At 40.0% G+C, this 25,475-nt stretch overlaps 1 protein-coding gene across 10 annotated transcripts in view; it reads right to left on the reverse strand.

Annotated features, from left to right (window-relative positions):
- lrfn2b (leucine rich repeat and fibronectin type III domain containing 2b) overlaps positions 1–25,475 on the reverse strand; it is a 164,270-nt gene that overhangs the window by 91,359 nt on the left and 47,436 nt on the right. For 2 of the 10 annotated variants that reach the window (XM_044169721.1, XM_044169723.1), the window contains exon 1: positions 12,410–12,431. The exons of the other annotated variants lie outside the window; for them this stretch is intronic. The gene's annotated coding sequence lies outside the window, so the exon portion shown is untranslated. Of the gene's footprint in view, positions 1–12,409; positions 12,432–25,475 lie in introns of those variants that run through there. 10 annotated transcript variants of the gene reach the window in all.

Below are 25,475 nucleotides of genomic sequence, written 5' to 3' on the forward strand. Positions count from 1 at the left end.
AGTGCTTCACAAGGAGAAATAAAATACCACAGTGTATGATAAAATGAAAAAATACATAAAATACATAAAAACAATAAAATAAACAGACAGCTCAGGTAAAATCAGGATCTGCTTTCCGATAAAATTGCGTTTTGAGAAGAAACTTAAAAGAAGACACTAACTCAAACAACCTAATTTCTTCGGGCAAGTTGTTCCAGAGCCTCATGGCACTGAAGGCAAAAGCTCTGTCCCCCTTAGTTTTCATCCTGGACTCAGGAACAGACAGAAGTCCCCTCCCCGATGATCTCAAACTACATAAAGATTTATAAGGGATTACAAGGTCTAAAATATAGTCTGGAGCCAGGCCATGAAGAGCCTTAAAAGTAACCAATAAGATCTTAAAATCAATCCTAAAACAAACAGGGAGCCAATGTAGAGGCTAAAACAGGTGTGATGTGATCGTACCTCTTGGTCCTGGTTAAAAGCCTAGCAGCTGAGTTCTGTACAGTCTGCAGTCGTTTCAACGTTGAACAGGCTGTTAAAAAAATCAAGGCGTGAAGAAATAAAAGCATGTACAACAGTTTCTGCATCACTAAAATCTAAACTAGGTCGGATTTTTGCAATATTTCTGAGGTGATAAAAACATGATTGGACAAGCTTAGTGATATGTTGCTCAAAACATAAATTGCTATCAAACAGGACACCGAGATTTCTTGCAACAGGCTTGACATGTTGTGACAGGTTACCAATAGATGGCAGTATTTGTTTATTGATATGTTGGGGCCCAATAACAAGGATTTCAGTTTTATTTGAGTTGAGCTGAAGAAAATGTATCGACATCCAGTTTTTTATGTCAGACAGGCAGTCCTGCGGAGAACTCAGCGTACTAAGGTCAGTGGGCTTGACAGGGAGGTACAACTGTGTGTCATCTGCATAACAATGAAGATGAGAACCAGTTTAGTGCCATGCCAGATATAGTGCTTCAAGCATACAGTGCTTCATTCTTTCTAAAAGAATGCCATGATCGATAGTGTCAAAGGCAGCACTTAAGTCCAGCAGCACAAGAATTGAGCACATGCCTACGTCTGCATTCATTAAAAGGTCATTAATGACTTTGAGAAGGGCTGTGTCAGTGCTGTGGTGCTGACGAAAGCCAGATTGGAACTTTTCAAAGGTATTATTGTTTTCCACAGCAGCAAGAAGCTGCTTAAATACAGCAGAAAAACTGCTCAAAGAATCCCTGAGCAGGTGATCCACATCTAAAAAGGCAGGGTTGGGGGTGATACCATATCTTATTAACTCCACCTTTCCAGCAAAGTGCAAAAGAAACTTTTCACAATCAGCATCACAATCAGCAGGGGCATAAGGAGAGGCTGGGTTAACTAACTGATCCACAGACTTAAATAGGAATCTGGAGTTGTGCTGATGGGCAGAAATAAGTGCAGAGAAATGACATGTTCTTTCATCTTTCACCATCCTATTATATAAGAGTAATAACTCTTTCAAAGCCACAAAGTGGACCTGGAGACCAGGTTTCTTCCATCTGCGTTCTGCTCTTCTGCATTTCCTTTTACAGCTTTGAATACTGTTATTTAACCATGGCTGTTTTCTAGTCTTTGAGTTTGATCTATTTTTCAGAGGAGCTATGAGATCTAAGTTTGAAGAACACAGGTAGTTAAAAGAATCAACCAAATCGTTGGTGTTGGAGGAATTGGGAAACACACTGCCAGGAGAACTGAACAGTGTACAGAATTTTGAGGCACTATGCTCATTAAGGACGCGTGTGTATTTAGAACGGGATAAGACAGTACTAGCAGTCTGTAATTCACAGTTAAAAACAATGCATAGGTGATCAGATACAGGAACCTTAAGAGGAAGCTTGTCATGTTTTTATGCTCCTGCATGAACAAACGAAGACAGGTTAAAAAGATGGAAAACAAACAATTAAGGCCTTGGCAGGAGACCTGAGCAGGATTTGAGGACAGCTCGAGAATGTTTTATAGATAAATAAAACAATGAGACCATGCTCCAGTGATAAAGAGACACAAATATGTGTATGCCACAAAGCGGAGTAAAAAGAGGTGCCTGGAGATCATGTAAATCATCACTGCCACCGTACGATGCTATAATGTACCAATAGGCAGCTATTTCGAGACCTCGACCTGTAGCCCCTCCTATTCTCACTCAAGCCTATGCATCTGCCCTCTATGGAAGATCATTCCTGCCAGAATGCCAGAAAAAGAGAAAGAATCAAAGAAAAATACAATAGTTTTCACTTTATATGTCTTATTTTGATGGTGAAAGTCATAATTCAGTACCTTATAATTTCTGAATTAATTACGACTTTTTAAGTCAAAGTTGTGAGTGTTAAATTTTTGATTTATTATCTCATGATAATTTTGACCTAAAATTTCATAATTTTCAGCAGTTGCTCTCACCACAACTAGATGGATATCCAGGGCTAGTTTAGTTCAGTAGCTGAGAGTTACAGAACTAAATATAAAAAGCTTTAACTGCCATGATGGCTCTTATTTAAGTTAAAGGGGAACTACTATGCTTTCCCTTATTTTCTGTCATACAGTACTGTGCAAAAGTTTTAGGCAGATGTGAAAAAATGCTGTAAACTAAGAATGCTTTCAAAAATATAACTAATAATATTTTTTTTAATGAATTTACAAAATGTGAAGTGAGCGAACAAAAGGAAAATCTAAATCAAATCAATATTTGGTGTTACTACCCTTTGCCTTCAACACAGCATCAATTCTTATTGGTACACTTGCACAAAGTCAGGGATTTTGTAGGATTATAGTCAGGTGTATGATCAACCAATTATACCAAACAGGTGCTAATGGTCATCAATTTCACATGTAGGTTGAAACACAGACAATAACTTCAAAGCAAACTTGGGTGTCAAGATGTGCTGTTCAAGGTCTTATAAAGAGGCACAAAGAAACAGGCAACGTTGAGGATTGTGGATGCAGTGGTCGACCAAGGAAACTTGGAGCAGTGCAGCAGATGAAAAACACATCAGGTTTATTTCCTCTCAAAATTGGAAGATGTCCATCAGTGCCATCAGCTCAGAACTGGCAGAAACCAGTGGGACCCAAATACACCCATCTACTGTCCGGAGAAGTCTGACCAGAAGTGGTTTTCATGGAAGAGTTGCAGCCAAAAAGCCATACCTCCGACATGGAAACAAGGCCAAGCGACTCAACTATGCACGAAAACATCGGAACTGGGATGCAGAAAAATGGCAGCAGGTACGCTGGACTGATGAGTCAAAATTTTAAAGATTTGGCTGTAGAGAAGGCAGTTTGTTCGCCGAATTGCTGGAGAGCGGTACAATAATGAGTGTCTGCAGGCAACAGTGAAGCATGGTGTAGGTTCTTTGCAAGTTTGGGGCTGCATTTCTGCAAATGGAGTTGGAGATCTGGTCAGGATTAATAGTGTCCTCAATGCTGAGAGGCAGATACTTATCCATCATGCAATACCATCAGGGAGGTATATGGTTGGCCTCAAATTTATTCTGCAGCAGGACAACAACCCCAAACATACAGCCAATGTCATTAAGAACTATCTTCAGCGTAAAGAAGAACAAGGAGTCCTGGAAGTGATGGTATGGCCCCAACAGAGCCCTGATCTTAACATCATCGAGTCTGTGTGGGATTACATGAAGAGACAGAAGGAATTGAGGAAGCCTACATCCACAGAAAAATCTCTGGTTAGTTCTCCAAGATGTTTGGAACAACCTACCTGCCGAGTTCCTTCAAAAACTGTGCAAGTGTACCTAGAAGAATTGATGTTGTTTTAAAGGCAAAGGGTGGTCACACCAAATATTGATTTGATTTAGATTTCTCTTCTGTTCATTCACTACATTTTGTTAATTGATGAAAATAAACTATTAACACTTCCATTTTTGAAAGCATTCTTAGTTTACAGCATTTTTTCACACCTACCTGTCACTTTTGTACAGTACTGTATATAATGTTACAATGTCAGATGTTCATATTAAACATTGCCAAAGTTTCAAATAATGAGGTAAACATATGTAAAAGTAATACCTGTAAGCAAAAAGCTCAGGTTTCAGACTGCTCTGAATACTAGGTTTCCAATGTTTTTTTCTATCACGGTCATATACTGCTCATGATCTGCTGCAGGCACACATGCCCACGAAGTACAGGGAAGCACCCATCCACCCACTCAGTCTCAGTCTCAGTGCTAGTGATAAATACCAACACTCCCCCGGTGCTCCGAGCTCCCAGCTTGGGCAGAATCAGCTAAGCTAATAGGACCGCTAGCTGCATGACTAACTGAGCTAGCTAGCTAACGGCAGCTACGTTAGCAGTAGTTAGCAGTTACTTTAAAGTTATCTATCAGGAAACTCCGTAAATCACTTAGAGTTGATGCAGAGCAGCCCGAGGACATCAGAGGGAAAACCAGAAAATATTTTCTCCATAAAATATGATCCAGTTTCACTCAGTGAATAAAGTTATAAAGAGTCAGAGTCCTACGTCTCCTATGTTGTATGAGTCTATCCATTTTATGAATGTCTACTTTGTTGAATGGACAGCTGATCATACTGATCACATTTTTTTTGTTCTTTGGTGATTAGTCTATTTACATTGGTAATTTCACATATGATTGGATGGGTACAACTTGAAGTGTTCCTTGAAAATTTGCAGTGGTATAATTTCCACACTTAAACCTCCCAGTAGCTGTGTCACCAGTCCCCATGCTTTGATAATAAATGTTTTGAGGCATCTTTTCTTGTTACATAATGTCATGTTCATACATACAGTACTTGATATTGTTTTAAAAGCAATAAAATAAAATCTCCCAAAATGAGTAGGATACACTCACCTGCCCTCACTTTACCATGATTTGGATGTCAAATAGGCTAATATTTTCAAACACTGGCTACAGGGCGATAGGGATACAATCTTTAATAATGGTATATGTAATTTTATATCCCAGTATTGATATATACTGTGATATAACAACATTTCTAGAATTTCAATTGATAAACACTTTATATAAAAAAATAAACAAACCAGATAGGAATATCTGTTTTTGCCTAATCCAGTAAATCAATACCTGAAATTCAAGGTACTTCTTCATATGAATGCAAAAATCCTGTTAATCAACTATTGCCATAAAGCAGACCTCCTGATTCATTTTAACATTTCTCACAATGGCTAGAGATTTTAAAAGAATAGCTACCCCAGTATAATAAACATAGCTTGTTATGGCAAAATCTGTGACCATTGACAAATTTATATCATCTCACAGTATACAGTAAATAATCATATAGTGCACTCCTACTGGCTATTGTGTGCTGCTGAGGTGCTTTGCTTTGCATTGCAAACAGCGATAACAGCAACAACAGCAACAAATGAAGAGATAATGATTTAAATAGCGATAAAGCTCTTTGAAAAGCATAGCACAAACTATAAGCAGGCCTTAATTTAACCATGCACAAATGTCCTCTTTGCATTATACTCAAATCTGTAATTCACCCCAGTGTGGCCCTTCCTTTTGTTGGGATTTACAATGGATAAAGGGGTACCAAATTGTGTAGGTGCAATCAATTCAATTAATCATAAATACAAACTTTAATTAATAAACTCCTCAGGGGCACCATTCTTCTTAAAGAGAAATGATAGCCAATAATCAATTGATTATGTCAAATAAAATACACTAAACTATCAATTTGGAACTCATTAATAACTAAATTAATAACTATAACCAGAATTACCATCAGTAGCTAGTAGGTTGAAGGATTTGGAGTTCAACATAGAAGAGGTTGGCAAATTATTCAAAGAAAGGTCATTCAAAATGGCGGCAAGACCATGTTTGATAAGAGTGTGGGGGCCAAATTGAAGTGTATGTGTGAACTGAGTAGGATAAACGGTGCCAGGTTAAAAGAGGAAAGTTAGTTGCATGCAAGACCCTGTGTCCGTGTGAACATCACTAACATCAACTTAGCATGGGGCTACCAAAACAATGTTGGTTCCGATTGAAGCAAAGTCCTTGCTGTACAGTCCGAGGATGGATAACCCTAACCCTCCAGATGGAGGAACCAGTCACTCTGTCTGTTGTTCTCCTTACAGTTAGCATGGTGCTAACTTCCTTTGTTGCTTCTTAAAGTTAGCTGGTAGGCTTTGTGTAGTAGCTGTTCGCGCTAAGCTTTGTTGCAGAAATCTTCTGCAGGCTCTTGCATCGCTGCTGTAAGATTGAGTTTTCAGCTCTGCTGTGTGTCTGCTCCAAGCAGATACACTGAGAGGGAGACAGCAGTTGCTGAGCAGCAATGCTGTAGATGAAGCCAGGAGGAAAGAGAAAGAACAATGATCGCTGACCCCCTTTATTGACCTGGTGATATCCCGGGTCACAGGTCAGACCAATGGTAGCTGAAAGCTGGGCCCATGGGAGGAGTTCACACATCCGGGGATTCTGGGAGACTGGGTTCAATGGCTCTCCTTTGTTTACAGAACAAAAAAACATGCTGTCTCCTCATATTGTTCAGTTAAAGTCCCACAAATGAATGAATTTAAATGGTGGAGTGGAAAACTCATTTTCCAAATGAGAAGGATGAGAAGTTGGAGGTGTGGTTAGAGCTCCAGCACAGAGGATTGGAGCTTTCCAGGGAGGATATCTTTGCTTTGTAAACAGTCCTACCTCTCTGTCTCTGGGAGGCCGAGTAAAGCCATAAAACAGTGTGGTCGGTATAGGAGCTAACACCCTCCAGCTCTGTCTGAAAAACACATTAGCCAGCACTACCACACACACATATACATGGGTGGCATGGAGCATCTGCAATCCACCCATTGTTATTCATTGCAGATGGCAACAGCAAAACCTTAGCTACAGTATGTTACTAAATAAATATACATGTCTGTGGAGACGGCAGATCAAACCACAGGGACTCATCAACTTTGGGAACAGGAAAAAAGCAGAGATAAAGGCAAGTAGCTCATTTGCTTTGTGGTAACCAAAGCACCATTCAGCATGTTGAACACATCTACCTGACTTCACAGACTTTGTCCAATGATTAAAACAAAGATGAGATGAGAAAAATGAGTCTTTGCCCAACCCTATCCACTCTCTGCTCCTGCTAATGGGATTTGCTGAGCCTCAGGACAGTTGTGGAGCTGTAATGAGTGACAGCACTGCAGGGGGAAATATTTGGCCAGCACTACTCACCTTGATCCTCACAACTCTGATGACGCCATACACACTGCCTCCCCGTTTTCACTTAATCCTGAGCTGTCAAGCTTCTCTCAGTGATTGTTACACAGGATCTCACCACCCCATATGTTAGCTCTGTGTTGTTGCTTTAATCATGAGAGAACACTTTTCACCCTGGAAACAGCTCGTTTTGGCCATTCCTCAAATATACTCAGTTATAAGTTATTTGCTGAGATCTGGGAAGACATTGACATCACTATAAAGAAGTCAGATATGGACAAGAAACATGAGCAGTCAGATGATCAGACAGATTGCAAACAAACCTCCAGCTTTGTCAAAGTTATTTGGTAGAGAAAATGAAGGTGAATTGTAAAATTATTACCCAGACTGTCAAACTGTAATACATTACAGACTTGCTCTGTCAGGCTGTTGTAGGGATGTCACCATGGTTCCAGAGCTCAGCAATTAACTTTAGATTAAATTAGATTAGATAAAAAAAATTTGTCATTGCACATACATTTTTTTTAACCCAAAGTACAAAAAAGTAAAGTGCAAAGTAATGTACATATGAATAAAGGTATCACTGTGGTTCAGAGTTCAGCAACATTCACTGGGGACTTAGCGAGGATTCCTTTTCCAATGCTCCCTGGTATTTAATCAGTGGTCACTGACCTTCTCTTCAAATCAATCCAAGGTATGTTATGGGTCTTTTGAGAGGAAGAGCTTAGTTTGGGTGGAGGCAGTAAATGCCAACCAGTCTGTAGTCTCTGTCTCGTATGAAGATTTTGTGTCTAAGGTGAAAGGAGTTTTTGATCATCCAGACCATAGTGCAAATGCACCTAAACATCTGTTAAATCTCCGCCAGGGAACTAGGAGCTGGCTGACTTTTCTGTGGAATTTAGGACACTAACAGCTGATTCCGGGTGGAATGACGAGGCACTTTGGTATTTTTGTACGGTCTTAGTGAACAGTTAACGGATGAACTTGCTTCCTGTGATGAACCCACTACCTTTGATTCACCACGATGCAGGAAAGAGCTGGCCGATCCCATCCTCCACTCTCCTCTCGCCCTTTTCCTCCACCTCTCGCGAGATCAGGAGTTCATTCATTCCCCATGGTTCAAGCTTCGTCTCCAGACTCCTCCAAAGAACCCATGCAGCTGGGCCGAGCTTTCATCCGCAGAGTGGTTCCTCAGGATAAAGGCAGGTGAGTGTCTTTACTGTGGTCAGTCAGGTCATCTCCGTGTCACTCACTACGTCCCTGCATAGACTACCGTGGTTTGAGTAACATCACTGTTAAAAACAAGTACCTGCCACTAATCAGTTCTGCTTTTAAGCCTCTCCATGGTCTCACAGTCTTCACTAAACTGGATCTATCTGGTCCGGATCAGGGAAGGAGGCGAATGGACATCTTTGGACACATTGAGTATTCGGTAATGCCTTTTGGGCTCACTACGCTCCTGCTGTTTTTCAAGCTCTGGTTAATGATGTGCTAAGAGACTTCCTCAATCACTATGTGTTTGTTTATCTTGAGGATATTCTCATCTTTTCCCAGAACTAGTCTGACCACATCTCTCATGTCCGCCAGGTTCTCCAAAGCCTTATGGAGAATAAGCTCTTTGTGAAGGCAGAGAAGTGTGAGTTCCATGTAAATTCTGTGACTTTCTTGGGATACAATATTGAGAGCAGGCAGGTGAAGACTGATCCTGAAAAGATCCGGGCTGTGGCAGACTGGCCTGAACCCACCACCAGCAAATAACTTCAATGGTTCTTAGGCTTTGCTAATTTCTACCGCTGGTTCATCAGAGACTTCAGCAGAGTGGCAACGCCCCTGACCAGACTCACCTCCTCCGCCATTCCCATTCTCCTGGACCCCAGAAGTTGAACAAGCGTATTAGAAGCTCAAGAGTCTCTTCAATTCTGGTCCAACCACATCCAGCTCGCCAGTTTATCATTGAGGTGGATGCTACAGATACTGGCATGGGATCAGTCCTTTCTCAGCGCTCCGGTCCAAACCAAAAGCTCCATCTCTGTGCATATTTCTCCAATCGCCTTTCATCGCATTCTGTCATGCCCTGGGTACCACTGTTAGTCTTTCCTCTGGTTTCCATCCCCAGACCAATGGCCAGTCGGAGACGGCCAACCAGGATCTTGAGGCTGTCCTACATTGCGTCACCGCCACCAACCCCTTGGCCTGGAGCTCGCAGCTTGCCAGGACTGAATACGCCCATAACTCCCTGACCAGTGCAGGCACAGGTTTGTCCCCTTTCAAAGCCTCAGTGGCTCTATGCCCCCCAGTTTGAAAACCACCGCTCAAGAAATGTAACCTTACCTTAAAGGTGCCATGTGAGGTTTATTTTTCAATGTTTTATATTAGGGACAGGCCTTTATTTCTAATTTCTAATTAATCATATTTTAGTAAGTTGTCTGATCTGCTCCTGTTAATTTGTTGTTGATGCTCTTTGATGATGTAACACTAATTCCATCAGTACAACGACAGTGATGTCATACACAACCATGTTAAAAAGTTACAGCTTTTACCAGCTTTTATTTGAGAATTTATAGTATTAATTCATGATTGAGTATAAGACAGACTGGTGAACTGGACAAAATAACAATAAATCCATATAGAACTCTCAAGTATTTTGATGAAAGGGACATTCCTAAGTGAAGTAACTCAACTCAACTCAACTCAACTTTATTTATAAAGCACTTTCAACACCACAAGTGGAACCAAAGTGCTGTACACAAAATATAAAAAAGAAACAGAAAAAACAGAAAACAAACATATGACATACACACCTACAAAGCACTGTCAAAAGCTAAAGAAAACAAATAAGTTTTAAGCGCACTCTGAAAAACACCCAATGAAAGACAAGTTTCTGTAACTGTAACTGTTATGTTCTTACTTTTCTGAATTAATGTGAATTAGCTATCTAACCAACTAGTTACTCAGCAAACATTAATCAGTAAACATTGTCCAACTTGTATTCTTATATGAAATGAGCAAGTTAGTAATTAACATAATTAACTTCTTGTTTACTATGTAACAACATTGCCATTTAGTGACAACAGGACAGAATAGCTATAAATATCGTCATGGTAATTCTGGGTAATATTGTAGCTATTATACTGTATTATGTAAAGCAAACTGTATCATTTAACCTTATGACACTTATTAGTAGTGTAGGGCGATTGTTTTTTATCGATTAAACTAATTAATTATTTCTTCAATTAGTCAATTAATCTAACAACTAATTTATTGTTTATTCCAAAGATATTTTTTATTACTCGATTAATATAACTATTAATTTACCCAAAATAAATAGCAAAAACTTGTCTCAACATTTCAACATTTTATTTAATCATTTTCTTTTAAAAACAAACAAATGTAACTATTGAAAATATTATATATAATATTTGAAAGAATACATTAATACATTACCCTATTTCTAGTAGGTTATTTCTTATTTCACCATTTTCTCCAACTTATATTAGTGTTTACTCACAAACTACTTTAATCTGCTCACCTTGCTTTTCCCTTACCCAGTTCTTTTTTCCACACACACCTACACCTCTGGTCTCTGCACACACACACCAGCTTGCCACACATACCAGCATGCCACACCACTGATTATGGAAATATGTCGATTTGCACATCATGCAAATCGATGACGTCGATGAATCGCCCCTGCCCTATAGTATTGCTAAAAATTGTATTTTGACAGTTAAAGAAGTTAAGAATCTCTGCTCAACTTTGAAAGTACGAACTTTATGAAAGAACCCTGCTCAACGTCTGTGTTCTAACACAACAAAGGTTAGAAGTAAAGAAACTCTGAATCCTGCAATCCAGCTACAGGTCACTCAGTTAGTGAGATTAATCTTATTCACCTTAAACTGCTCATGTGCTATAAGCTGCAAAAAACAAAACAAAAAAAAAACTGACTCTCCACCCCACTGATATATTAAAATTATATAAATACTGAAATTAACTGGACTAAGATACATTTGAGTACTGTTCCACCTTGCTTCTCATTAAACCTTGTAGAAAGGGAGTGTGTTATTCTTGACTTGACTATGACTTTTCCAAAGGGGGTTTTGACCACAATCTTACTTCCCTAACAAAGCCATGTTTGTTTTTCACTGATGCCAGCCATGCTAAAAATGTATGCTCTCTCTTAACACTGTAAGGTGCTTTAGTGAAATGGCTCCACCAAATTGCAAATGTGAGTTGTACTGTGGGATGTGATAGTTATTACTTTGACCCGGTTGCATGCTTTTTTATTGTTCTCATTGTAGCTGTAAAGTGTAGTGTGGCGTTTCTTCATAATTTGCTATTTTAAATTTGATTTGAGGGTCCATGCTGACTCACAGCTGTGTGTCAGGAAATGCTTTACAGTAATTGGCTTTAAAGTGTTTGAACACCATGATGCCAAACACTTGAGAAACTAACCCCACAGACGCTCCTTGTATTTTAAGAGGTTTGTTTGCTTTGGTTCAAACTAGGAAGGAGAAACTGACACAGATTTACATGCAGACCTCTGCTGGTCATACCAGTGAACATATGAAGAAAAAGATGAATCTGCCCAGAACACTGGAATGGATAGTGAAGGAGTGTCTCTTAATGAAAAAGTGGCCTTTTCAAATCAAAAATATTTTCGTCATGTTATTAGTTGTATACCATCTAGTCAAGGAAGGAATGCTCTAAATCACTTTCTTAACCTGAGGATCACTACTCATACATGCTGTTATTGCAGGTCTGCGGAAAATATTTCAAATAAACATATAGCATATTTTGTATATGCATTACTCAGAAATTTGAACATGTACAATTCCATGACCACTGGGCAAACTCCCTCTGCTGATGAACATGTGATATAATTGAAAGCTCCAGAAACAGCTACTAAATGGACCTAAAGACTGTTTTCTCAACGCAGTTGTGAAAGCACATATTAAAACATATATTTATTTTTTTCCTCATTAAAATCAGACATACACCTTTTGTTTATTAAAATTGTCATTATTAGACCCTTAAAGAAGCTCCCTGAGTCACAATCAAGTTCAGTATTAAAATAGTGCTTACAATATTTCAGTATTGTGCCAGTAACTCCCTTAAACTTCGCTACATTTTTGTTTTAATGTGTTATTTTCTCGCCTTTATTACTGAAGCACATATTACTTATGACAGAAATACACTCATCAACATCGGAAAAGGAAGTGCAGGGATTGGATTAAATGCAGCGGACCTTGAGATGATCACTGCTCATGGCATCTCCCGTCCAGACAACCAGACCAGCCGGACCAAACGTCATCGCAAGCGGTGCGATTGAATCATGAAGAGAGGAAAGAAAGGCGGGATTAGAGCTAGGCTAACCCAGCTTGGACATAGAGCTATTCCACTACCCAGTCTACTCCTGGCTAATGTCTGGTCGCAGGAAAATAAAATGGAAGAAATAAGACTCAGGTTCAGGGAAATCAAAGACTGCTGTGTCCTCGAGACCTGGCTGCATCATAACATCCTGGATGAAGCTATCGCACTCGACGGGCGGAGCGTGTTCCGCGCTGACAGACTCAACACAAGACTCCAATAAGACGAGAGGAGGCAGTCTCTGTGTTTACATCAATGATGCTTGGTACTCAAACGCAGTTACAGTGGATGGACAATGGTCCCCAGATGTGAAATTTTTATTGTTAAGATGTCGACCATATTATCTGCCCAGAGAATTCACCAGTGTTTTTGTTGCTGCTGTTTACATTCCTCCAGATGCAAATTCGAAAATTTCATTACAGGAACTGTATGAGGTCATCTGCAGTCATATGACAAAACAACCAGATGGAGTTTTTATTGTAGCTGGTGATTTTAATCAAAGAAACCTCAGAACTGTTTTACCTAAATTCCACCAGCATGTCCTAACCCCACCAGGGGAACAAATACCCTGGAGTATGTGTACATGAACATTCCCTACAGCTACAAAGCACTCCCTCGTCCCCATTTCGGTCAGTCAGACCATATTTCCTTGCTTCTCCTGCCTACTTACACCCAGCTGATAAAAAGTCAATTTTTCAACTTTTTTCAATACAGCCAATTTTATTTGTTGTAGTGTATCACACTCCTGGTCCTTATTCTGAATTCTCAGAGTTAATTTAGTCCTTAAAACAGATAAAGTAATTATTGTAGGTGATTTCAGTATTCATGTGGACATTGAAAATGCGTTTATCTCATTTTTAGATCCAATTGGCTTTTGTCAGAGTGTACATGGGCCCACTCACTGTTTTAACCACACCCTGGACCTTGTTCTGATATATGGCATTGAAACTGAACATTTAATAGTGTTTCCCCAGAATCCTTCTTTATAGGACCATTATTTAATAACTTTTGAACCACTATTACTGGACTACTTGCCATTAGGCAAAAATTCCTACTCTAGACGTGTATCTGATAGTGCTGTAGCTAAATTTAAGGAAGTGATTCCATCTACATTCAATTCGATGCCATGTCTCAATATAACAGAGGATTCCTATGCTAACTTCAGTCCCTCCCAAAGTGACCATCTTGTTGATAGTGCTGCAGGCTCACTGTGAACGACACTTGACTCTGTTGCCCCTCTAAAAAAGAAGATAATAAAACAAAGAAGGTTAGCTCCATGGTAAAACCCCCCAAACCCACAAATTAAAGCAAACATCATGAAAACTTGAAAGGAAATGGCGTTCCACCAATCTGGAAGAATCTCGATTAGTCTGGCAAGATAGTCTTAAAATGCCTTCTGTAATGCTAGAGCAACTTACTACTCATCATTAATAGAGGAAAATAAGAACAACCCCAGGTTTCTTTTCAGCACTGTAGCCAGGCCGACAGAGTCAAAGCTCTATTGAGCCATGTATTCCTATAGCACTCAGTAGTAACGACTTTATGATCTTCTTTAATGATGAAATTTTAATTATTAGAGACAAAATTCATCGCGTCCTGCCGTCAACTGATTACCTTCAAACACAGGAACCTTAGAAACAGCTGTAAAACCTGCTATATATTTAGACTGCTTGTTAGATGCTCCTGTCGACCTTCTTCAACTAACTTCAACAATTCCTTCATCTAAGCTTTTGTGTGAAATTTCTTCATCAACTTGTCTCTTTGACCACCCCAGTTTTACCATTATTTAGCACTTCCTTTCTTGATATGATGAATCTGTCTATATTGATAGGCTATGTACCACAGTCTTTTAATTAAACCTCTTGTTAAAAAGCCCACTCTTGATCCAGGGGTTTTAGCCAACTATAGACTTATATCTACCCTTCCCTTTCTCTCTAAGATCCTTGAGAAAGCAGTCACCAATCAGTTGTGTGACTCTCTACATAACAACAGTTTATTTCAGTCAGGATTTAGAGTGCATCATAGCACAGAGACAGGACTGGTGAAAATTACAAATGACCTTTTAATTGAATCAGACAATGGACTTGTCTCTGTACTTGTCTTGTTAGATCTTAGTGCTGCATTCGACACCATTGACCATCACATCCTATTACAAAGAGTGAAACATTTAATTGGCATTAAAGGAACCGCACTAAGATGGTTTAAATCCTATCTATCAGATTGATCTCAGTTTGTACATGTTAATGGTGAGTCCTCAGTGCACGTTAGTCACGGAGTTCCACAAGATTCTGTGCTTGGACCGATTCTATTCACCTTATATATTCTTCCTTTAGGCAGTATTATTAGGAAATACTCCATAAACTTTCATTGTTATGTGGATAATACCCAATTATATCTATCAATCAAGCCAGATGAAACTAATCAGTTAGCTAAACTTCAAGCATGCCTTAAGAACATAAAAACCTGGATGACCTGCAATTTTCTGATGTTAAACTCTGACAAAACTGAAGTTATTGTACTTGGCCCCAAACACCTCCAAGACACGTTATCTAAAGATATAGTTACTCTAGATGGCATTGCCCTGGCATCCAGCACCACCGTAAGGAACCTCGGAGTTATCTTTGATCAGGATTTATCCTTTAACTCCTACGTGAAACACACTTCAAGAACTGCCTTCTTTCACCTTCGTAACATGGCAAAAATCAGGCACATCCTGTCTCAAAATGATGCCGAAAAACTAGCGCATGCATTTGTTACTTCTAGGCTAGATTATTGTAATTCCTTGTTATAAGGCTGCCCGAATAAGTCCCTGAAGACTCTCCAGTTGATCCAGAATGCTGCGGCACGTGTACTGACAAGAACTAGGAAAAGAGATCCTATTTTCCAATATTAGCTTCTCTGCACTGGCTCCCTGTAAAATCCAGAATAGAATTCAAAATCCTTTTCCTCACCTACAAAGCTCTTAATGGTCAGGCACCATCGTATCTTAAAGAGCTCTCTCTCTCTCCACCTGAGATAACTGAGATAACTTCTGTTATGAACTGGCGCTATATAAATAAAATTTAATTGACTTGAATTAACTATCAAAAGCCTACAGCAAAGAGCAATATTTTAAGAGTGCTAAAAGAAGATAACGTTGCAGCAGATCTCAGGTCTCACATGCTTGATGATCTGAGCGATCTGATTGGGCTATAGCCAGTGAACAGGTTGGAAATATACTTTGGAGCCATGCCATTTAGGGCCTTGTGAACAAGCAGTAATACCTTTAAGTCAAATCTGTACTGCACTGGCAGCCGTGTTTTCAGTACAGGTGTAATGTGTTGTATTTTCCTAGTCCCAGTTAGCACTCTGGCTGCAGCATTCTGAATGAGCTGAAGCCTACCTGTTGTCAGATTGGGAAGTCCTGCAAAAAGGGCATTATAGTAATCTAATCTGCTAGAGATGAATGCATGGACCAATTTTTCAGAGTCAGACTGGGACAGGAAGCTTGGAAATGTTTTTTACATTGGTAGAAAGCTGTCTTTGTAATAGTGGTGATGTGATGTTGGAATTTAAGATTGGCATCGATAACGACGCACATGTTTCTAACATGCTCACTGCGGTTTAGAGAGAATGATGATAAGATGGATACAATCTCTTATCTACTATGATAATCTTAGTTTTTTCTTTGTTACATTATAGAAACATTCAGTAGTTGATGTCATCAATGCATCAGACAAGCTCATTTACAGGACTGAGGTTGTCTAAGGAAAGTGAGACATACAGCTGTGTATCATCGGCATAGGAATGGTAGGAGACATTGTGATTTTGTACGATGGTACCAAGAGGGAGCGTGTATAGATTGAATAGCAGTGGACCAAGAACTGACCCTTGTGGAACCCCATAGAAAATGTTGACTTCTTCAGATGTGTAGTGCCAATAGATACTGGCAAAGTCCTTCCTTTTAAATATGTTGAGAACCATTGAAGAACAGGTCCAGATAATACAGTTTTCAAGTCTATTTAGTAGAATGTCATGATCAACAGTGTCCAAAGCGGCACTCAGGTCTAATAATACAAGAATTGAAATTTTGTTTGTTTCTCTGTTGATTTTAAGACCATTGATTACTTTGACAAGAGCCATTTCAGTGCTATGATTCACTCCGACTGGTACACATCATACAGGTTGTGGAGGGTTAGGTAACTGTGCAGCTGTTTGTAGACAACCTTTTCAAGGATTTTACTAATAACAGGAAGGTTGGAGATATAGTAGAGTAATAACAGCACACTTTACTGTAGGGATGCATTAATGATATGCATAAGAGTGTGGACAGATGAAGCTATAGCAGTTCTACAGGACTGAGTGCACAGGCTGGCACATATTCAGAGAGGAACAACCCAGGAAAACCACATCACCTACATCAGAACGTTGTCTGTTGATTTCAGCTCAGCATTCAACAAGATCTCCCCCATGAAACTGATTGGAAAACTTAGCACTCTGGGCTTGAGTACCACACTCTGCAACTGGATAATGGACTTCTCACAAACAGACCCCAGACAGTTCAAATTGGTAGCCACATCTCCTCCACTCTAGTGTTGAACAGCGGAGCCCCCTCCTGTTCACACTGTATACCCATGACTGCAACCCCTGACATGGAGACAACTCTGTTGTGAAGTTTGCAGATGACATCACGATCATCGGCCAAATTACAAACAATGATGAGACATCATATCAGGAGGAAATCAACAATCTTGCAGAGTGGTGCACAGAGAACAACCTACTGCTCAACGTCATCAAAACCAAGGAGCTGATCATTGAAAAAGGAGGCAAAGACATACACCCCTGTCTACATCAGTGGAGCTGAGGGGGAGTAGGTGAATAGTTTTAGGTTCCTGGGAATCAGTATATATTGTTATTATTTTTATTTTTATTCAATTAAATTTTTTTTATATTTGTGTAAATGTTCTGTGTGTGTGTGTGTGTGTGTGCTGCAACTTTAATTTTGTTGTGCAACTCTGTTGTAAAATGACAAATAAATGAACCACAAACCTTAAACAGAATAGACCATCCCATTACCTACTTGTACCGCAAGTTCAAGAAACACCAGATGAGATATTCCACCATTGAGAAAGAGAATCTAGCTCTGCTATTGTCTGCTATTTTGAAGTATATATTGGATCCAGCTTTTTGCCACTCATAGTCTACACTGACCACACTGTGTTCCTTTTGTGCATGTACTTTTGTACTCTGTTGACACAGGAGTTCAACCTTGAAATAAGAGCCAATGCTTTAACCCTAAACCCTAAACCCTAATCCTGTTCCGAGTGTAGTTGTTGTGTGTTTATTAGATTACAAACCTATAGGTTTGCATTTATGGGGAGGTTTGGTTAGCCAGGTAGGTATTGTGTTATGAAGTAATCCTTGTGGTCCAGATCCCTCATATTTTGATAGTACTTTGCAACCTCTTTCCTGGGATTGGATTCCTCTTCACTGATTGGACTTTCATCTCCAGACCACCTCCAATCAGGTCTCCAGCCTAGTCCACCAATCTAGAGTCCGCTTGCTCCAGGCACGGAAGTTTAACCTGAACCCATTTATCCACTCTGCGTCTTAACCCTAACCCCTAACCCTGTTCATGTTAACTAGTTTGCTGTATAGTTGACCTTGTTGTTAGCTTCGAATTTCAATGTGTTTGAATTGTTAACTTGTAGAGACATTTGTTTAGCGGTTGTGGGACTGGGCAGGGTTTGTTGTATGTTATACATTCCGATGTGCTCCCATACTGGTTGTACAGCACCATTGGGTAGAGTAGATAGGCAGGTTTTGTTTTCACTTTTATTTTTGGAATTTGCCAGCTAGATAGCTGTGAACCTTTGTTAGTTAGTTACTTAGTAGGAAGTAGAGTTTGTGTTTTATCTGTTTATTGATTCTATCAATATCTGCAGCCCTTTTCCTTTGTTCGCTCGCCTCAGTTGACTCATTTGTAATATATAGTATCTTTTTTCAAGATTCTAAACATTATTTGTCCACTAAAAATAAATGGCAATCATTGCATAAGTACATCGGCCATATGATATTTCCCTTACTCCTAGAGCTCTCTGGGTCATAACAGCTGCCTACACATAAGTGGTCTGGGCTATGTGCCTAAATCATTATAAATCATTCTCTAGGTACCATGAACCATAACTGGTTTTGTTGTAATCTGGGATATAGTTGAATTATTTTCTCTGGATCAAAGTGTTGGATGGACAGAGCGACAGAGCAACATCTGCAGGTCGTGCCACTAGCAGGGTCACTAGGTGGCACAGCCTTTGTTGACCTCTTATAAGATGGCAGTGGAACAAATTGGAGCCTCCAAATTAAATGACAAAGTATGTTGTTTCTCATTGCCTTTAAAAGTAACCCATATGTTAACCCATATATGCATTTTCTGATCTGATATCCCTATCAGCAGGGTATTGTTTGTCAGTGCCTTTCAAAACTGTTCCACATCCCTGTCACAAAAATAATTAATATGAACATTTCCTGATATGCCACTGATATTGTTAAGATTTGGTTAGGTTTAGGCACAGAAAGCACTTGTTCAGGGTTATGTAAAAATCATAGTTTGAGTTAAAGTAACTACTTGGAAAGGTTGGGTTAAAAACAACTACTTTCTTCAGGTTTGGGAACATTGTCGGGAGCAAAGGAGGCGATGATGTGATGTTCTAGAGCCACAAAATTTGCAGAGAGAGGAAGTAAGGGTAACTCAGGAGACTGCTGTTCATTTCACGTTTCCTACTGACTGTTATTTTCTTTTCATGGCTTTTCAACATAAATGTGTCCCCAGTGTGTCTAGAGACCTATAAAATATGAAAAAAATATATATATATACCCCAATGGAGGACATGCTCTGGACAGTTTACATAAAAGTTATGGCGTTGCTACTTTGTGCATTATATATACACCCAATTTATATTTCCATTTCATTGGCTTTGAAAAAAGGAGGGCTTTGGTCATCTTTATTAATTTAGTAGTAAGGGCTCTGGGGTATTCGAAAACTATACCATGTTCTTTCACAAAGGTGTGAAAATCTGAGAGTTTTGAAAGTAATCCTTTACTACAGGTAGTAAATAGTGACTCTGTAAGCAACACAAGACATTTATGTTTTACAGTCAAACTTTATTACAGTGTTGACAGATCACAATATAAATTATACAATATTCTCTATAGTATTTTTAAAGGGTATCAAACAAATAATCTGCAGCTTTGACAAACATTTTAAGGCATGAACATGGCAATAATTGTCTGACAAGTAAAAACTTCAAGTGAAAAGATTCAAATTACTAAATATGGACACAGAAAATTCCTCACAGTAGCTGCATACTGGTTACTGAACAGTTATGTTGACATGGTACAGGATAAAGTCTATTCCACGCAACTTACTGCCTCATTCCACCTCCCGCATCCTAACAATTGCTACATTACATACTGTACTGTGCTACATGTACATGCTAACATGTTACTTCTGTACCTCTTCACAGCAAATGCCTTCTACTTCACTGGGCTCTGTAGGTCATTTCTCAGAAATGAACCTGCAAAGACAAACGTAAAACAGAATGTATGTTTACGATTTAGAGAGTTTATGCATAAATAGTAACCTAACATTATGGGACAGAGCAGAAATAGCAGTATTTACCTGAGACAAACATCAGGGAAACCTGTAACCTTGGTTGCCATCGTTGTTAATTTCTCCCCGATTTCGGATCAAATTCCCGCCTGAACATGTGCAACTATGAAGTTCTTGGTTTAGAAGCGGTTATGGTGGTGATTTTCATGGTAGAAGTGCAGCAAAACTCTGTTACAGTGATTCTCTCGCTGCAAAGATGCCGGCAGACCGGATGTGGAAGACCAGAAATGTGGAAGCTGTCCAATCAGAGCTGACTAGGATTTTCAAGAGCAGGGCCTTGAAAAGACAGGTGCTAAAACAGACTATTTCAGACAGAGGGTGAATAGCTGTGCTGCAGCAATGGACAGTATGAGAAAAATAATGTTTTTTGAAAACATTAAAAGTACGTCAATAATGTCTAGTAGACCGCTGAAATACAAGTATGAACCTGAAATTTGCATAGTATGTGACCTTTAACTATGTGGTGATTGTAACCATGATGACAAAGGTCCCCTAATGAAGTTGTGATTTCACCCCAAACCATGATGTTTCCCTAAACCTACCAAGGTAATTTTTGTGCCTTTACCTAACCAAACCTTTACCATATTGTGGTCATAGATTAGAAAATGTTGTATGCAGCATTGATTTGGACTGCACTGACAAATGATGCTAATAGATCAAAGTCGCTCTTTGGGGGCATTTACAAGTGATGTATTTTGTGGTTTAATTTGGAGGACTTGTTAAAAGAAGAACTATTTGGTTATATGAGAAAACTCGTATGTGCCATTTCAGAACCAATCTGAACCAAGTGGTTCTTACATGAAGCCCATTGCAACTAGCTCCACTTATTAGAATGCAACATCTGCATAAACATACTTTGTTTAGAGAAAAAGGCCTGGTGAGATGTATCTGCATTTTTCTGCCACACGAGCTTGGGCTGTTGTTATCTTCTCCCATGCAACCTGGCTGCACCTTTGGAACTTCTTTTACATAACGGTATCATACTTTTTAGGGTCATACTGTCCCTAGTAGGAAAAACAAATAGATATAATAAACCCATATGACACTGGCAAAACAAGTGACAAAATGAGGCCAGGAGGAACCAGACTGGCACAGACAAGTGTAGAACAGCGTGCTTGCTTGGTCTCCAATGAGGAGCTAGAATTGAGCTTTCCATCTGCCAATTATCCAGTCCACATGCCTAAAGGAAATACAATATATATCCATTATGTGTGCTCACATGAGGCAGCAGACCCCACAGGGTTGTCTCCTGTGCAATTCATTACTGCGATATGCAATCCTTTCCTTGGGGCAGAGCCAACACTATTACCCTGCACACACACCGTATCTGCTTGCCACTGCTGATATCACAATCTGAAACTCAAGGAGAGCTAGCGGGCTTTCACACGCACCGTCCTCCCTCACTGATAAGCTCCCATTACACCAATGTCAGACGTGCACTTCTTGCCCAGACCACCTCCAAGTACACCGCCTACATGTGGATGTATACAGTCTTCAAGCAAGTACTGTAGCTCACACTGGCTAGTTGTCACCACAATTTCTCTTTGTCATTGCCTCATTTGCTTTCTCCTATTCATTTCACCATAGTCATAATGTTTGTTCTATTTACTTGAACAATACACCACTTTTTTTTTAAAATAAATACGTTTTTATACAGATCCCTTAAATTATTTTTTTTGGGGGGGGGGTTCTCCCCAAATTGTGACCAAGATACACACTAAGTGGGATATTTTACAGTTGAAGAATCAACTTGTCAGTGCTCTCTGGTGGACAAACTATGTAATGATACACCTCAAACCTAGGTTGGCATGTCTCTACTGCAACTTATCTGACAACATATCCACTGATACCAATATAAACAATAAGCGAATATTGACTGATATCAGCCTGCCCACTATCAGCCTAGCTGTACACAACACGCTACATTTTATTTTAAAAAGAAGAGCAGAGCAGGCCCAGGAGGTAGGGCTGAACAGGTCCGGGTGATGAGCCGACGTATGGAGCAACTCAGGATGCCGGCGACGAAGTCCGGCGGCGTGACTGGAGATGAAAACCAGAGTCTGGCGACAGGACAGCAGGACGGAAGGCTGGTGTAGGAGAGACTGGCAGAGGAGCCGGTAAAAAGTGATGCCAGGGAGCCAGGAGGCTGCCGCTCAGGTGGATCAGGAGATGGCTGCTGCAATCCAGCAGAGGCACGAGAGTGCTGCAGCTCAGGGGATTCGGAAGGTGCCTCCAAGGCAGGAACGGGCTGAGGTGCAGGCTGGATGCTAGCTGGCTGGCTAGCAGGCTGGAGTGCAGGCAGATGGCTGGTTGGTGGAGGACTGAGGGCATGAGGCTTGGGGGCACAGAGAAAGTCCATAAGAAACTTCGGAACAGAGTCCTTCAGCCAAGGCCGAGAGGATAATTTCCCACGGGCCAGGGTGCAGATTGTATCTCTGATAGTCCCCGACCACCTTCCTGCACATATCCCCAAGGCACTCCAGGTCACTAATGAATTCACAAATTTCGTCTGACATGGTGTCCACTGGGTCCATTTTTTGGTCAGATCGCACGGTTATGATTAGTCAAGCCGGGAAACAGAGAATACCTGGGAACAGGACCCAAACGCAAAAGATCAGAGGGAAAATTTGTGACTTGTGATATTGGGCTATATAAATAAAATTGACTTGAAAAGGAACAGTTCACCCCAAAATCTTACCTGCAGAGCTGTTTATCCATCCAGATTGTTTTGGTGTGAGTTGCCGAGTTTTGGAGATATCGGCTGTGGAGATGTCTGCATTTTTTTAATATAATGGAACAATATGGCATTCTGCTTGTGGTGCTCAAAGTGCTGAAAACATACATTTGAAAAACACAACAGCAATGTCTCTTTTCAGAAACCATGACCGGGTAACTCAAGATAATCCACAGATCTTGTTGTGAGCAGTTTCATGTAGGAACTATCGGTAGAAAGAAAATAGTTCCAACGTGAAACTGCAATAGAGGAGAAAAAGTCAGTTTTTGGCCTGCAATGAATAACTTGGACAGCTTTGTTTATTCAGTTAGATTTGTGGCAGTGCATAGACATCAGAGGCCCCGATGCACTGATGCTTATGAAGATGTATGGGTAACTATGCCCTGGGAAACACCTACTCAGTGTCTTCTAAGCAATGACTCTGCAACAGCCTTTTTTCCCCTCTGTCTGCTGCTGAATCTTAGCCACTGTCACTGAAAAACAGGCCAAGTGCTAATACATTCCGATTGCCTTGCAAGAAAACATTGTACACCATATACATTTTCCACACTGTACATCTGTTTTTTGATTACCTTGCAGAGTATAGGATACAACATCCTGTGTCTTAAATAAGAGTCAGAGTCAAGTCCTTGTGTGGAAAAGAGTGCCTTCGTAATCAGAATCATCTGTGGACATCAGGGAATAGGAGTTGGGGTAATAGGAGTGCACAGCGGTACCTTTGATCACAGACTGAACTGAAAGGTGCTGACCTATACACTGTTAATACTTTCCACATCCTCTTTTATATGAGAGCTTCGACTGGAGGCACCCAGCAGGTACAGTACGCAGCGCAGTAAAACTGGTTACACATCAGCACACAGCTGCAGTCTGATGAGCAGACACTCCCACAGCAACATGGAGAACCTTCACATCTCTCTGTATGTTCCCTGTTGTGTTCTTATGCTAAACACATTACTCGCCCTCTCAGGAATATGTACGGCAAACAAATGCATTAGCTGCCCTTGAACGGTTTTCCCCCTGTTCACAGTCTGTGAACACTGTATTACTGCCAGTTATAATCAGTGCAGTAGAGCTGGAATGAGAGTACATTATCTACACAGGAACAGCAACAAAAAGCTGAGAGATGCACAAAGCTTCGGTTTTCACCTGGCCTGGTTTCAGACCTCTGGTTCGCCACCCCCACATCAATCAAATGTTATGCTGATTGACAGCTGTGTTCTCTGATTGGAAAATACAACTGAGCCAATCACAGCTTTGTAGGCAGGATAAAGAAAAGGGACATGATGTTCCTGTGAAAATGAAGTGAAAACAAAAGAGAAATTCAGTCTGTTCATCAGGCTAATTGTGGATAAGATGCTTACTTCACAGTTAATTACAGCACAACCACCATGATGTGCTGTAATTAACTGTGAAGTAAGCATCTTTTGTGCTGCCTACTACTTTGTTTCTAAGATAATGTTTTTAATAACGATTCAGGTCTACTGCTCATTGACAAAGCAACGAAATCTTTTGCTTGGCAAAAACAGCTATACATATAAAAACGTGGCCGCCAAAGTTGGAATATTGGGAGGTTTTTCTGTTCTACTCATTCTGCCAATACTGCATGAATATAGCATACACAGGCATTGGGAACCGCCATGAATGAGTGTGAAAGGCTAACCACCCAAACCATGCTGTATGTTTGCCTAAATATCATTTTAATAAAAAAAACAAACAAAGATTTTAAACACAGCTACGAAGGTGTGTACCCTAACTTCTTGTAAAAAAATGTGTTCAACCTGTATTTTAAAAGAAAAGTTAGGCTTTTTGAGCTAGCACCTAGTTAGCTAGTTAGACCATTAGAAGACTAAGACACCTCAGCACTGCCTTCACCACTTAGCCACGGTTGTTTCTAATTGGTTTATAAAGTAGGGCTGTGTAAACAACACATTCTTCCTCTGACAAATGAAAAGTTGAATTCATACGTAATAAAACACACCTTTGTTCAATTCAAAATACTTGCTGCTATGACCAGTGGTGATTAATGTTAGCTAATATTAGCAACATAACGGGGTCAGCTCACTAACTTTACACCTCTTGTCGACTTGTGCTTCTGTTATATTATGTTTAAGCATGTAAGGTAAGGTCAGGCAAACATTTCTATGGTGTAATTACAAAAGTAAAACAAGAATTAAACACACTGTACACGAACAGGAGACTGCTCGTGGTTGAACTCCACCCACTCTCACATGTAATGTACTTTTGTCCTGTAGTGGCCTTGTGACTACGGTGGCTGTTCAGCAAAAGTTACAGAGTCTCGCTTTATTGCTTAAAAACAAGAAGCTGTAAAAAACAGCACTAAAGCTGCAATCTACATTGATCTTGGATAATAACCAGGAGAACTAACAACATCAATATTATTTTTCTCAGCGTGTATCATCTTGTGGCACAAAACCCACCAACTCACCTCTTCTGCCCCCTTGTATTACACTGACCTGTAGTTAACATGAACCATGTCACATTTTCTCAACAGAGGCAAGTAGTAGAAACTGGAATGTTTAATGAGCAGGTGTAACACCATTA

This window comes from Siniperca chuatsi, linkage group LG16 (genome assembly GCF_020085105.1).
Source record: "Siniperca chuatsi isolate FFG_IHB_CAS linkage group LG16, ASM2008510v1, whole genome shotgun sequence".
Taxonomy (NCBI): Eukaryota; Metazoa; Chordata; class Actinopteri; order Centrarchiformes; family Sinipercidae; genus Siniperca; species Siniperca chuatsi.